A 15,476-nucleotide genomic window follows, 5' to 3' on the forward strand; every position below is an offset into this window, starting at 1 on the left:
ACTTACTGAATAAATAAGTATACTCACTTTGCCCTGTTTTCTGTCCTTGCTCATATGAAGGTGGTTTACCTATTTATACAAGTACTTCTCTGACAATAGATGTGTAACAGCCTAATGCAACGTTGTATGGAAATACAAGATAACACTGATGCAGGCATGTTTTATACATTTAACAAGGTGCTTTATTAATGCAACAGAGTCAGTTTTTTAATGTTCATCGTCAGCCGGGTCAATCTGTCCGTGAACTCCCTGTTGGTTGCCTCTGTAAGCTCCAGTATTTGTTTTTTTTTTACTTTTAGGTTCTCCTGTGCAACAACCAACAGCTATCCATCGTTTTAAATTTTTCTAGTCTGTAACTGCACAAACGCGCACTTTTACAGCGAGATTCGACACCAAGCAAGTCACTTTTTTTCATGCGCAGTAGGAGGAGATTCGCCGAAATCTCTGTATCAATGTAGATAGAGATACTTTTAAAAATGCATAGTGTGGGTGCCTATTGTTTTTTACGCGAAACTGGTGTTTTCAAAATTATCCGGTCTAGTGTGGATGTAGCCTTAGACCTACTTTCTTGGGCTCCTATCTTTTTTCTACTGTTGAGTTGTAAATCACAACAATAGTGACAAGGTATTTTTATCAAAGGAGTCCAGGCTGACTACCTACCCATTGAAACACGAGATCTTCGAGTTAAAAAAAAGTGCAGTGATAAATGGTTAAGTAAAAAATATAGTGCAGCAAATGTCTCTTAGGAAGGGGAAGAGAGAAATGGTTGAGTTAAAAAAAGGCAGAAAATGGACAAATTCATGGATTCATAAACAGTGAGTATCAGGTGATCATAATTATAAATCAATAAAAAAGCAGAAATGGCTGACTACATCAGAAAAATAGACATGTTTGATTGCACAACAGATAACATGATATTGTATACTAAGCAGATTATGCAGTATTCTAAAAAAATGACTAGTGAATGAGAAACAAGTACCAATTTTGAGAAGTTCATTGGATTTAAAGGCAAACAGTTTGCTTTGTTATGAATGTACCACAGCTCTGAGGGGCCTAAGGGGCGGGAGCAGCCCCCTCCTTCTGGAGAATCACAAGATCACTATTAACTCGGGTCTCGGACCCAGGAAATGAGAGACAATGCAACGGTTTCGGCCATTGTTCTTAGAGACACCTGTGTGAAGTGCATGTCCCTGCTACGTGACAGCTACCATGGAGATGGACACCCTCGGGCAATGTGGGGGTGGGGATTGCATCACCCTACTTTGATGGACATCTACAACTCTGCAAGTCAAGATAAAACGGAACTGCAGGAGGCAGTACCCCAGCGACGCACCAGAAGGACACCATCGCTCAGCGCTCCCGTGCTAGCGGGAAGCCATACAAAGCCACGTGCGTTCCACCTCTCCTTTGCCTGGGGAGCAGGTGGCTGATAACACCGAAAAGGACTTCGAACTAACAACGGGGAACCAACGCTCCCCTGATTCAACGGAGTTGCTTCATAAAGACCCGGGCAAGTTTTTTCCTTTCCTCACCAATCTCTCTAAAACACGTGAAACCCAGCGATTCCCCAAAAGGCTGAAGCCTGCCGACTTCTGAGTGACTTTTATATCTCCAACGGACAATATATTATCCCCTAGACAACAGTCGAGATTATTTCTTAAGGATGCTAATTACTATACCCGCGCTTTAGATTGAGTATTGACAACGTGCATTATCTGAATGTTTGTATTAACCTTACTTTTGTGCCCCTTTATAAATAAAAACATTTGAAAATAGTGCCATCAGACTTCAACGAACCTCTCTATCTTTGCTGGTAAGTTATCCAGTTACGGGATACGTAACAGCTTCAAAGCTTAACTGCTCCAACCTAACCAGCTAAGATTAGCTTTGCTGATATCATGGAAGTAATGCAGGAGTGGTTAGAACTGAAACCATTATTGATTGCAGAATACTTCATGTGCTGTCTTTACGACAGTTATTTAGTTTATAATATTTTTGCTTAGTAATTCATTCGATAGTGTTTTCTAGTTAGAATTAGAAGTGTTTAAAGTATATTCATTGCATGTAAAATATATCGGCATGCGATGACGTCACATCCGGTTTCGCCGCGTCTTGTGGGAAAGTACCGGTTTGAAATTAGCGCGAGGGTGGGGGCTCACCACGAGGCACACCTGAGCAGAAGTTGTTTTGCAGGCATGAGAAATCACAGTGAGAGCAACGCTGTAAGTTAATAGATAATCGATATATTGAACTAAGATGTTAATGCCGATCCTGTTAGAAGTAACGACGGTCGATAATGTTTATGCTTTCGTTAGTTAAAGAGTTGCGGATAGTTTGCATGGAAGTGTATTTAAAGTAGTCAATGGAGCAGGTAAACTCTGCCTGTATACTGCACCTTAGTGTAATGTAGTTATAGTCACCTTTGCAAGTATTTACAATTGAAATGTGATATTAAGGAAGGAACAAATACTGTATCAATCTTGTATTGTTTTATCAACAGTTTTCACCATATGTTAATGTGAAGAGTGAACAGTAAATGGTTAATCTTACTGCGATCTGGTTCTTATTGACTGTGGTTTATCTCGACGTTTAATTCGGCGTTTCGTTACACGCGAAGGAGAGCGTTACAGTGAAAAAGTGGCATTATCAGGTGTTTCAAGTGCTGCAATGTCAGCTCGATCCAGCATCAAGTCGACGCTGCCCAGCGACAAGGGCAGTAGAATGACATCAAGTAAGTCCACCCAGGCAAGAGCCAAGGCAGAAGCCGCCAAGGTGCGACTGCGTTACGCCAGACAAGAAGCAGTTTTGAAAATGAAACAGGCCACCAGAGAAGCCGAAATCCAGAAAGAGAAGGCTGCCAGAGAAGCCGAAAGGGCTGCCAGAGAAGCCGAAAGGGCCACCAGACAAAGAGAAGAGGCCGCCAGAGAAGCCGAAATCCAGAAAGAAAAGGCTGCCAGAGAAGCCGAAAGGGCTGCCAGAGAAGCCGAAAAGGCTGCCAGAGAAGCCGAAAGGGCCGCCAGACAAAGAGAAGAGGCAGCCAGAGAAGCCGAAATCCAGAAAGAAAGGGCCACCAGAGAAGCCGAAACCCAGTTGGAAATGGCAAAAATATCGACAGAGTTGCAGGTGCTGCAGCTAGAAAGAGAAGAAAAAGCTGCCATGGCGGAAGCAGGGGACATAGAAGAACCTGAAGGGTCGCGTGATCTGACCGAAGCAAGATCTACTTTAGAAAGGACCAGACTGGAACGCACAAGCGACTATGTACAATCTCAAATAGACAGGCAGGCTCGTCTCCCCTCTCCATACGTATTCGATAACTTCCCCAGCTACGAGGAACCTCAGAGAGTCACGATTGCATCACATCCATACGAGGAAGAAAATTTACCCTCGCGGCTCCGTGATGGAAGTCAAGAATGAAAGAACCGACAACGCTCCTTCACCCCCACAACAGGACGGCGGGGAGGGAGAGGTTCACTCCAGGACAACAATTGTCAGCTCGAACTGTACAGAAGTTTGCGGTCAAACTCAGTCAAGCCGTTCTTGTTCCAAGATCTGCCTCACTAAGGTGTACCCTAAAAAAGCACAACAAGACATTACCAAGCGTAAAGTAACCGACGAGACGCTAGGTCAGTCAGTTTTCGTTCAAACCGAGCACGGAAACAAACTTGCACAATCAGCTCAAGATACCATTTCTTTAAAAACCAAAGACACCAAGGTCTTCAGAGATGAAGCAAATAATGGGGTTGCCCCATTGCCTTTCAGAGAACCACACCAGCGCTCACCAGATAACAAAGAGCAGGCAGTCAAACGGTTCACGTCCTTACGGAAAACCCGGAAAAGGAAACCTGAGATGCAGCAACGCACCCGATTGGCCCACGAGGTACTGTGCACCCTAATGGCAGAGGTCACAGCCATTATAAACGCACAATCATTCCTACCTGTGTCTTCTGACCCAGAAAACCCCTTCATCCTTTCGCCATCAACGCTCCTTACGCAGAAGGCAGAAGCACCTCCTCCACCAGGAGACTTCTCAGACAAGGATTTGTACACAAAGCAATGGAAACAAGTCCAGGCTCCGGCAAATCAGTTCTGGCCTCGCTGGAGACAAAAATATCTACCTTTGTTGCAACAGAGACAAAAGTGGACAGAACCCCAAAGAAATCTTCAAGTTGAAGACTTAGTCCTGCTCAGGGACAAGCAAATCGCCCGCAACAGCTGGCCAACGGCCAGAATCACTGCTACATTCCCTAGCGGGGATGGACATGTCAGGAAGATCGAATTGAAGACTACCGACCAAGGCGATGTGAAAATTTACCAAGGGCCAGTTACGGAAGTTATTCTACTTCCACCCAATGACTGATTAAGAGACTAAGTTTTGTACTCTGCTCATTGTGACCTTACGAAGGTCAAGCGGGGAGTGTGCTGTCTTTACGACAGTTATTTAGTTTATAATATTTTTGCTTAGTAATTCATTCGATAGTGTTTTCTAGTTAGAATTAGAAGTGTTTAAAGTATATTCATTGCATGTAAAATATATCGGCATGCGATGACGTCACATCCGGTTTCGCCACGTCTTGTGGGAAAGTACCGGTTTGAAATTAGCGCGAGGGTGGGGGCTCACCACGAGGCACACCTGAGCAGAAGTTGTTTTGCAGGCATGAGAAATCACAGTGAGAGCAACGCTGTAAGTTAATAGATAATCGATATATTGAACTAAGATGTTAATGCCGATCCTGTTAGAAGTAACGACGGTCGATAATGTTTATGCTTTCTTTAGTTAAAGAGTTGCGGATAGTTTGCATGGAAGTGTATTTAAAGTAGTCAATGGAGCAGGTAAACTCTGCCTGTATACTGCACCTTAGTGTAATGTAGTTATAGTCACCTTTGCAAGTATTTACAATTGAAATGTGATATTAAGGAAGGAACAAATACTGTATCAATCTTGTATTGTTTTATCAACAGTTTTCACCATATGTTAATGTGAAGAGTGAACAGTAAATGGTTAATCTTACTGCGATCTGGTTCTTATTGACTGTGGTTTATCTCGACGTTTAATTCGGCGTTTCGTTACACGCGAAGGAGAGTGTTACACTTCAGGTTTCGTAAGCAGAAGCAAAAGGAAAGGGGGGGGGTCTATTTCAGCTTACGTGGCTGAATTGAAGAAGTTGTCTGAACATTGTCAGTTTGGTAATGGCCTTAATGATGCACTGAGAAATCATTTAGTTTGTGGAATCTTACAAGAAATCATTCAAAATAGCTAAATGAAGCATAAGTTACATTTAAGAAGCAGATGAAATAGCTGTATCAATGGAAACAGCTGACAGAGATGCAGTTTTGTGCAATCAAAAATGAAAGTGACCATGAACAAAATTGAGTTACCACTGTGGCAGAGGCTACACCTGTCCAATGCAGGATTAAAAGTGAAACTTGCAGAAAATTTAACAAAGTAGAGCATATACAAAGCACATGGTGGGCAGACAAAAATAAATGGACAGCACAGGGAATAGAAAAGGTGAAAAGGTCAAGTTGCAGTTTCAAAACAAGCACTAATCTGCATGTAGATTGTGAGCCAGGGCCCCATATTTGGGCCACCGGTACCATCTGGGGGGAATAATTCTTATAGTGAGTTTTGGCAAGGAATACACCCCTCGTGCTAGAAAATATGAAACAGCATTGCAGTGTTGGTAGCATTTAGTGTGTTAGCCTCATACATGAATGGTCAACCCATTTGCAGAGAAGCAGGACCTCATTAGCATCTCTACGGCAAAGGCAGCCCCCAAGGACATTGCCTCCGACCTGACAAAGGCATATGAGATTGGTGAACAATGCTATGCAACCTTCAGGGATGACAGACTAGAGGAAGACCCACCAGCAAAGAAATTCCATGACCCAATGGAAAGCAACAAGCTGAAAACATTATACATGTTAAACATGTAAGAAGAGAGAGGTGAAATCAAATGGGAGGGCAATCATCTTGAAAGCAGACAGGTCTTTGTTTGGACGCATCAAAGTGATGGCACAAGGGTGCAGTCTATGTTTGGAGGATATCCTTTCTCATCCCCTTGAACCATTGCCCTGGGCCCTGTCCGGACCTGAAGGATTGCTGAGAAAGACAAATAAAGCTACTTTAGCCACAACCTTGCAGAAAAACATAGCAGTAGAAGAGCAACTCCCAGGACACTCTGCTACAGTGGTTGATGTACTCTTGGTCCAAAGAGTGAAAGGTGATCAAGTTACTTTCAGAGATGTTGCCACAATTCTGAGTATGGCTCTGAGGGAAAGCAGTCAGAGTAGCAGAATAGCTGTTGCATTCGACACATACAGGGAGAACTCTATCAAGAACAGTGTAAGATCTCTACGGGGTGCAGAGACTGGTCATGAGTTGCAAGGTATCACAGGCACACAGATGGTGAGGCAGTGGAGGAGCTTTCTGACCAAAGTCAGTAACAAAAATAGTCTCATTAGCTTCATAGTCCATGAATGGGGGAAGGCGGAGTACAGAGCAAAGCTACAAGAGAAGATTCTGTAAGCAACTGTGAATGACAAATGTTACATCTCAAGACAGTGAGGAGGTGTCAGCTGTTCAGTGTCAACAAGAAGAAGCAGATGGCTACCTACTTCTCCATGCTGCCCATACCACAAGAGAGGGATATCAATCTGCTCAGAAGACACAGATGTCTGTATCATGTCTTTAGTATTTTGTGACAAGATTGAAACCCCATTGTTCCAGAAGTGTGGCACTAGAATCCATACAAGGCTTGTAGACATCAGGAAGGTTGCTGCCACTGATGGCATAGAGGTTTGTAGGAATCTCATCGGGTTGCACGCATATACAAGATATGACACTGTAAGCGCTTTTGCAGGCAAAGGGAAGACAAGTGCCCTAAAACTTCTGACCAGCAACAGGGAAACTCAGGACACATTCTTAGAGTTGGGTAAGAAATGGGACTTCTCCCCAGAACTGATGGAGAAACTGGAGGCATTTACATGTCTCCTGTAAGCCCCAAAAGCATTGACCACCAAGTTCAATGAGCTCAGGTATCACCTTTTCTGTGCCAAAAAAAGGTGAAATTGAAAGTCATCAACTCCCACCATGCTTAACAAAACATGCACAGCAAGCCAACTACCAGACTGGTATATGGAGAAGATGTTACCAACACCACTGGCTCACGGACTAATGCTGATGAATAAAAATCTGATAATGATGAAAGTAACACAGGACTGAATAGACTTGAGGAGAGATCAGATCATAAAGGCAGCAATAGAAGGATTAACAAGATAATACTCTAGTGAACTAAACACACCTTCCCAAGATCAAGATGCGCAAACAAGAAAGAAGAAAAGAAAGAGGAGGATGATACAAGAGCTATGGAAATGGAAGAGAAGAAATAAGGCCTAATTTCTCAAGAAATTAGCAAATTCAGGAATTCTCACAAGAAACTAGATGAAAAAAAGGTGAGAAAAAGAAAGAGAAGAGATAGAGAGAGAGACCGTTGAAAAGGAGAATACGGATCCCTTCTGTGGAGGAGTCGGCATCTTGGGCCTCCAGAAGTGGTCAACAGCAGGGGTGATTGATAAGTTTGTGGCCTAAGGTGGAAGGAGATGAGTCATACAGCTCTTGGTGCATGCACGTGCAGTTCAGCTCTTTGAGTGATTATGTTTGAAGTTTGAAGTTAATAACTTCTCTCCTTCTACCTTGTGTGATCGAGCTTGTGCTCACTTCCCTGAATTTTCTCAGAGACAGCAAAGCTCTAGATCTCTCAATCAGTCTCCAAACTGTAAATCACAAGCTTTAACCAGTTCCAGAAATACATTTGAGATGAAAAACAGATTTAAAAGAAGTGAAATAAGCAGCATCATGGGCTATCTGGGAGATGTCGACTGAGGGAGTGTTGTACTGTGGCGCCACCTCGACCAGATATATACGTACTATATAATACAACTACTATGTGTACACAAGCTGTTGAAAATCCAGTCAAGAAGAAAAGAAAAGCTTACAAAAGGTTCAAAAAACTAGGTAATGATAGAGATCTGGAAAATTATAAGGCTAGCAGGAGGAGATTAAGAATGAAATTAGGAGAGCCAGAAGGAACCATGAGAAGGCTTTGGTGAGCAGGGTTAAGGAAAACTCCAAGGCATTTACAAATATGTGAAGAACAAGAGGATAAGACATGGGAGAATAGGACCAATCAAATGTGACAGTGGAAAAGTGTGTATAGAACTGGAAGAGATAGCAGAGGTACTTAATGAATACTTTGCTTCAGTATTCACTACGGAAAAGGATCTTGTCGATTGTAGGGAAGACAGAAAAGCTGCATCAAGTTGGCTAAGTCACCGGAACTGGATGAGATATGCCCCAGGCTACTGTGGGAAGCAAGGGAGGAGATTGCTGAGCCTCTGGTGATGATCTTTGCATCATTAACGGGGATGGGAGAGATTCAGGAGGATTGGAGGGTTGCAGATGTTTTTCCCTTATTCAAGAAAAGAAGAAGGGATAGTCCAGGAAATTATAGTTCTGCGAGTCTTACTTCAGCGGTTGGTAAATTGATGGAGAAGATCCTGAGAGACAGGATTTATGAACATTTGGAGAGGCATAATATGATTAGGTGTAGTCGGCATGGCTTTGTCAAGGGCAGGTCATTCCTTACGAGCTTGATTAAATTTACTGAGGATGTGAGTAAACACATTGATGAAGGAAGAGCAGTAGACATAGTGTATATGGATTTCAGCAAGGCATTTGATAAAGTATCCCATGAAAGGCTTATTGAGAAAGTAAGGAGGCATGGGATCCAAGGGGACATTGCTTTGTGGATTCAGAACTGGCTCAATCACAGAAGGCAAAGAGTGGTTGTAGACAGGTCATATTCTGCATGGAGGTTGGTGATCAGTGGTGTGCCTCAGGGATCTGTTCTGGGGCCTCTTCTCTTCATGATTTTAATAAATGACATGGATGAGGAAGTGGATGGATGGGTTAGTAAATTTTCTGATAACACAAAGGTTTGGAGTGCTGTGAACAGTGTGGAGGGCTGTCAGATGTTATAGCAGAACATTGATAGGATGCAAAACTGGGCTGAGAAGCGGCAGATGGAGTTCAACCCAGATAAGTGTGAGGTGGTTCATCTTGTTAGGTGAAATATGATGGCAGAATATAGTATTAATGATAAGACTCTTGGCAGTGTGGAGGATCAGAAGGATCTTGGGGTCCATGTCCAGCAGATACTGGAAGTTGCTGCGCAAGTTGCCTGTATGGTTAAGAAGGCATACGGTGCATTGACCTTCATCAATTGAGGGATTGAGTTTAGGAGCCAAAACGTAATGTTACAGCTGTATAGGACCCCATTTGGAGTACTGTGCTCAGTTATGGTCACCTCACTACAGGAAGGATGTGGAAACTATGGAAAGGGTGCAGAGGAGATTTACAAAGGTGTTGCCTGGATTGGGGAGCATGCCTTATGAGAATAGGTTGAGTGAACTTGGCCTTTTCTCTTGGAGCAAAGGAGGATGAGAGGTGACCTGATAGAGGTGTACAAGATAATGAGAGGCATTGATCATGTCAATAGTCAGAGGTTTTTTCCTAGGGCTGAAATGGCTAACATGAGAGGGCTCAGTTTTAAGGTGCTTGGAAGCAGGTACAGAGGAGATGTCAGGGGTAAGTGCTTTACACAGAGAGTGATGAGAGTGTGGAATTGACTGCAGGCGGCGGTGCTGGGGGCAGATACAATAGGGTCTTTTAAGAGCCTCCTGGATAGGTACATGGAGCTTTGAAAAATAGTGAGCTATGAGTAACCCTAGGTAATTTCTTAAGTAAGTACATGTGCTATACGTTTTCTGTGTTTCTATTTTTTTTTTTGTCAAGCCCTGATATCTTCTCTAACCCAGTTTACTTGATTTCTCCTCATATGGTAATCCCAGAAAACCTGAAACTAGTCCAGTGAATCCATTCTGCACTCCTTCTGCAATAATACATCCTTTCTTAGTGTAGAGGCAGGCTGGTGAGCATTCCAATTATCTAGATTCAATCTTAACCTCAATGTGGGGTCTATATATTTATTTATCATTTATTTTGAGACACAGTGCAGAAAGGCTCTTTTGGTCCTTTGAGTCGCACCGCCCCACAACCTCTGACAACCCCAATTTAACCCTATCCTAGTCATGGGGACAATTTCACTGACCAGCTTCCTACTCAGTATGTGTTTGGACTGAGGAAATAAATAAGAGTGCTTGGAGAATGGCTACGCATTCCAGGGGGAGGACGTACATATACTACTTACAGAGGACACCTGGACTGAACCCTGACCTCCCGGTGCCCCGAATGTTGCACAGACTGTGGTGCAGATGTTCACCCTTTGAATGCATTGGTTTCTTCCAGGTGTTCTAGGCCTCTCTCTTATCCCAAAGGCATGCTCCTATGTCAATTGGCCATTGAGAATTACCCCTTGATTGGCACAAGAATAAAAAGGGGTTGTTAAACATGAGAGTGAGAGAATAGATTACAGGGAAATAACTGGAGAGGCTGGTGGGACTGCACTGAGGACAAGCAAAGAACTGATGGGCTGATTAGACTCTCCAATGTTGGATCATTCCAAGATGACAATCACCTAGGATTACATTTCGTCCCCATTCTGATGTTTGGTCTGAAAAACAACTAAACATCTTGACCATGTCTGCACACTTCCATGCATTGAGTTGCTGCCACATTATTGCCACATTAGTTGCATTAATAAACAGGTGTGCAGGTGTACCTAATAAAGTGTCCACTGAGTGTATATAGTATGCCCCCTTTTAGCCTTGGCCATTTGTAACCATCCAAGGTAAAAAATACATCAGTGCTCTCTGTCAAACGCTTTATATTACTTCTGATTAATATTTCCAAACCCCTGAGCAGAGGCTCAAAAACCCTTTTTATGCCATGGACGCCTCCCATTAACTGAGGGATCCATGGACTCCAGGTTGGGAACCCCAGCCCTAGAAGAAAATGCAGCCCAGAAAAAGATTCAAGACAGTTTATGAATCAATTAATTCGTAATTCTCAAATCTTTGTTTACACCCATCCAATTGGAATAATTAAGTTATTTTGAATTCAGAAGGTGAATTTCTCAATGGTGTGTTTCCCTAAACCCGGAAGTGGGCATGTTAAAATGGCCACCATTAATGTTAATTCCCCACCTGTAGCTCCCAAACCATTGGGAGTAAAGTTTCTTCTGACTTCTTTCTTTTGATCTTTACAAATTAACTTCTCACGGATTTCATGGTTTACAAGTAGTATCTTTATTTATAGAATCATCCAATAGTTTAGAAAACACTTAATAAAATATGCAAAGTACAATTGACTTAACATTAGTAGATACACATTGTAAAAATATACTGGTATTTATAGAAATTTTATAACTTATCCATCCTTTTAACCTCAAATTTAATTAGCTCCTTTTATTTATATATAATCTTTATTTATATATACTTTTTATTTATATATATATATATAAAATCTTTACTTTTATATAATTCTTTATTCTTTATAATTGTTGAATGTCTTTTGTTGCATGCCATGCTCTGACTGACACGTTACAGCAACTTCCTAATACATGTAAACTTCTATGCTGGATAAAGTTGATCCTCCTTTCTCCTTGAGTAGTTAAGTGTAAAGAGGGTTTCTTATTTTTCTTTGTTACTGTGTATGTAATCAAAATGGCTTCTTTGTTTTGTTAAGAGTAGGAATGCTTCTTTGTTGCAAGAGAGTGTTGGAAGCTTGTTTGGGTTAAAATTTACCAATAACGAGAATTGTATTCCTTTGTAAACCAATTGGGATTAATGTTGTTCTTTCTTCTGAGTCTGTAAGCTATTGTTGGCGGGCTTTTGGGGAGATCGGCGTGAGGGGGTGAGAGAGAGAGGACACAATGCTGTAAACTGGGTGAGGAACGGACACCAAGTGGGGGTCCAAGGTCAGGAGGTACCCCAAGGAGAGGAGACGAAGATAGATGTGCTTGGTTGACCACTTCGGGTGGTCCTGAGCTGCAAGTCGAGGAGTTCGGAGGGGATCGAATGGTGACCAGAAGATTTCAGTAATTGGGCTCCAACGGTTGTGCACGAAGTGGTTTGGACTTTGATAAGTTTGGAGCCTTTTCTTTATTTTTTTTCCTTCATATATACTGTATCGTTATTAATCACTTAGTTACAGTAACCTTTATAAAGTGTAATCATTTAATCGCATATGGTGTACTGTCTGTTTTTGGGTGAGGCGGGGACATCACACAGCATCCACACCAGCTGATTACCCAGTTTGGCGGGGCCGAAGGCTGCTCCCCCTAGACGGGAACAAGCTGAGCGAGCCTGAGGTGACCCAGGGGGTTACATAAGTTTACCAGACAATTTGGCACAGTAATTCAGCAACAATATATCTACAAGAGCAAGAGCTACTAACTGATGCCAAACAAATGAATTTGTACTTTTTTCTCACAGTTTGATAGTTTGATTCCCCCTAGATACAGAAACCTCACCAGCATGACATTCTAGCCCAGTCTCCATATATAGTCAGGGTTTGCCACCATAGAGGTCATTAATCAAGCCTCATCTTCCCCATTATCCGCTTAGTGGCTGCCAAATGTGAACTGTGAACACATTACTAATCTGAGATCCCTCAGTTTTTGTGTGGCTCAGTACTCAGCTATGCAATGAACTTACCCAAGCATGGACAGGAAATCACAGTTATGCATCTGCACCTGTTATTTCATCCCAATCAGGAAATAAAGATCCTCAAACATGCAACTGACAACAATGTAAAACATGCCCAGATTTATGAAGTGACACTCATAATCGTGCACAATAATCCTTTTGCAGATAAAATATTTGCTAAGTTGATCTTGCTAATTGATCGGTGTGGTAAGATAAATAACCTTGTAGTCTTAGAGGAATTAGCTAAATATTTGAGTAGCCAATTTGATGTACAATATTAGATGGTTCTATGTTATATTTCCTGATTACTTTCTTTGTATAGGTAATTACTGATACTGCTATCAACACTGTCAGAAGAGCTACACCCAGAAGTACCCCCAGAACAATCACAGCCACTTTCCATCCAGGATTTTCTGTCTGAGGTTTGGACTGCACTGTGGGAACAGTCTGTGGTTGGATAGGAGCCTCAGTAATAGTGATTGTTGTACCTGAAGCAGAAAAAAGATGCAACAGTTATTAAGAATGGTTGTCTATCATCCTGCCAAGAGTACATTATAGGTAGTTCCCCTTTCACTAATTTACTGCCAATATAACACGGAACCAGCAAGGTAAGATTGATTTGTTTTCTCTTCATACAGATTCCAAATGTTTGCCAAATGATTTTGTTGTGCTCAACAGTGTGTGGAGGCAGTGTTAACACTATCCCCAAATACAATCTCAAATTACCCTTCAAACAAGAGAATATCTGCAGATGCTGGAAATCCAAGCAACACACACTAAATACTGGAGGAACTCAGCAGGCCAGGCAGCATCTAGGAAAAGTGTACTGTTGACGTTTCGGGCCAAACTCCAAAGGACTTCGAAGGATGTCGGCCTGAAACATGGAGTGTACTCTTCCTAGATGCCACCTGGCCTGCTGGGTTCCTCCAGCATTTTATGTGTGTTGCTCAGATTAAATCTGTTTGAGTTATGAAGTAGAGATAAGCAACTGCAGATGTTCGAATCTGGAGCAACATACAATCTGCAAGGTGTCAACCTAAAATATTGACCATTCCCTTTCCCCACATATAGATACTGCTCATCCCACTGAGATCCCTCAGCAGATTGTTTATTTCTTGTCATTGAGTAAGAGCATAAGACGCTAATACATAGAAGTTGTTTTAGGCCATTTGACGTATCAAGTCTGCTCTGCCATTTATTATCCCTCTCAACCCCATTCTCCTGCCTTCTTGTTGTAACCTTTGATGGATGCCCTTAGTAAACAAAAACCTATCAACCATTGCTTTATAAATACCCAAATGAATGCTCATAGTCACTGATGAATGCATCTGTGGGAGAAAATCCAATTTTAGCAGGAGTACAAGATAGGCAGCAATGGTTCCTATTAAATCAGTATACATTACCATTCAAGATTTAAATAACAAATACGCAAGTCCAGAAAAGGAATTTTTTCTAACTGAAAAACACTATTTCATCTTGCAAGAAAAAAATAGGATAAGGTAAGGAATAAGATAAATTAAAAATCTAATAATTGGGTAACAATTACAAACTCTGCACAAAAGGTGAAGTCATTGATTTGACGTTAACTAGGCTTCACTCTCCACAGATGTGACCAGATGTAGCACTACCAACTTTCTGAATATTTTCCCATTTTCTGATTTTCATTCCAGATTTCCCATAGATTCCTGTGCTTTCCTCAAATGATTAAATGAGATTGTACATGGATTTTAAAATATTTAAGACAACAGACAGCTAGAAAAGAAATGTGGTCTCATAGCCTTCACATGAGGGAGTATGCAGTGAAAGTTGACTTCAATTCCTTCAGGAGAGGGATATTGAACAGAAAGAAACAAACCTTTTGGCCCATAAGATCTGCACCATCTGTCAAGTACCAATTTATGCTAATCCTACACTAATTCCATTTTTCTATCCTCAAATTCCCATCAGCTCTCCCTAGATTTCACTACTCACCAGTTACAGTAGTGAATTAACCTACTAATCTGCATGTCTTTGGGATGGCAGAGAAAACCAGTGTAGTCAGAGCATGTGTGGGCATGGGGAGAATGTGCAAATTCCACACAAGCAGCATCAAAGATCAGGAACCCATGTTATTGAATCTGTGAGGTAGTGGTAGTGGTAACTGTGCCAACCATCTCACATTTTGAAGTAATATGAGAAGGAGCTACTGTAGTAAAAAGACAATTAACTGAACTAATAAAATCATGAGTAATATTTCAACACTTGCCTGTTATAGTGACAGAGCTGTTTTGATCAAGTTGTCTGACTGCATCACCAACAACGCTTTGCAATGTGGAGAAATCGGCAGTTGAGTTGCCATTCAATATGGCCAGAAAGTTTACCTGGACACTTCCACTTTGAAAGCCAATGATGGTGATATTAAAGCTATTGTCATCGAGCTTCATTCGTGTAGCTGGGACAACCTATAACACAGCACAAATAATGTTATCTTTCTGTTCAAAATGCTTCATGATAACAGAAGTGCAGGAACTGGAGTGGGTCAATCAGCTCCCCAATCCCCGTGAATTCTCCATTTAATAAGTCCCTTAAGTTCTGGCAACGAACTTATAAATCTTTCCTGTCTTTTCAAATAATAATGTGGTTCAAAGGTATCACATAAAATGCCTTAACCTACAATAAAGGTCCATTTGGCTTGTTATGTATGTCCATGCCATCTCCCAGAGGAATAATCCTATTGTTACTCCCCTTCATATAACCCTCTACCTGTGAAACTTGTTTTCTCACATATGCCTGTCAACTCCTCTTTGATTCACTTTTCCCTTGAACTTACT

Source organism: Hypanus sabinus, chromosome 4 (genome assembly GCF_030144855.1).
Source record: "Hypanus sabinus isolate sHypSab1 chromosome 4, sHypSab1.hap1, whole genome shotgun sequence".
Lineage (NCBI taxonomy): Eukaryota > Metazoa > Chordata > Chondrichthyes > Myliobatiformes > Dasyatidae > Hypanus > Hypanus sabinus.